This window comes from Lygodium microphyllum, chromosome 28, assembly GCF_053477565.2.
Source record: "Lygodium microphyllum isolate KBCC chromosome 28, Lygodium_microphyllum_v1.1.10, whole genome shotgun sequence".
Taxonomy (NCBI): domain Eukaryota; kingdom Viridiplantae; phylum Streptophyta; class Polypodiopsida; order Schizaeales; family Lygodiaceae; genus Lygodium; species Lygodium microphyllum.
In genome coordinates this window covers 76,999,238-77,000,588 of record NC_141162.1, presented here as the reverse complement: position 1 = coordinate 77,000,588, position 1,351 = coordinate 76,999,238, and positions in this window count along the sequence as shown.

The window sequence follows — 1,351 nt, the reverse complement described above, 5'->3', positions numbered from 1 at the left end:
ACTTTGGAAAGACATCAAAGAATATGTGATGCAATGTTTACCATGCCAACATAATAAAGATTCCAATTTATTGCCTAGTGGTCTACTTCAACCATAACCTATTCCACATGGTAAATGGACTGATATCAGCATGGACTTTATTATAGGATTACTTACCACTAAGCAAGGTTGGAATAGTATTTTTGTTGTGGTTGATCGTCTTACCAAATCAGTCCATTTTATACCCACCAAAGTCCGGTATTAAGCCAAACAAGTGGTAGATCAATTCATGGAATGAGTTTTCAGACTTCATGGCTTATTTATGAAGATTGTTTTTGATAGAGATACAAAATTCATGGGAAATTTTTGGAAAATACTTTTTACTTTAATATGGAAATAAAAATAACTCCAAGTATAGCTTACCACCCATAAACAAATGGTCAAACTGAAAGAGTCAACAAGTGGTTTGAAGTCCAGTTGTGACATTATTGCCATGCCACACAAAATGCATGGTATCATTGGATTTATCTTGCAGAGTTTTGTTGCAAAAACACATACCACATGAGTAGAGGCATGTCACCATTTGAGACTTTATATGGCTACAGGTTCAAGTATCTTTTGCATTATTTCATGATGAAGTAAATCCCATGGCTAAAGAAGAACTAGAAAAGATGGAGGACTTAATGAAGCAACACAAGGAAAATGTTAGAAAGGCACAAGAGATTATGAGATCTTATGTTGATGTGAGAAGCAAACGCATGTGGACTTTGTAGAGGGAGAATGGGTATTCTTGAAGGTACTTAAGTCCCGTTATGCTTCTCTTAAAGGTGGACATAATAAGCTTGCTCATTACTATTATGGTTCCTATCAAATTTCAAGAAAATTTGGAGATCTTGCCTACCAACTTGATTTTCCTTCAACCACACGTATTTACAATGTTTTCTATGTCTCTCAGCTAAAAAAGTATACTAGCCCTAATATTCAAGTTCTTGAAGAATTATCTCCCCTTGATGAGGATGGATTAATCATCTATGGACCAGAGAGAGGATTGTTGGTAAGTGGGAGAAGGTTCTAAGGAATTGTATTATCATGGAATATCTTATCAAATGGAAGGGTTTGCCTATGGAAGAATCTTCTTGGCAGCATGCTTTGTATTTGGAATAATTTCCATGGCTTCTCCAAGAGGATACTAGCTCACTGAACAGTGGATAACTTGATGTATAAAACGTTTACATTCAAAATAATTGGCCTACTGATGTCAAAATTGTATTTTGAAGGTATGAATGGTTACCTATTGAAGTATACATTGTTTTTATACCTCATATGCGCCAATTTGACATGTCTATCCAAAGTTATGGACCATTTCCTATAG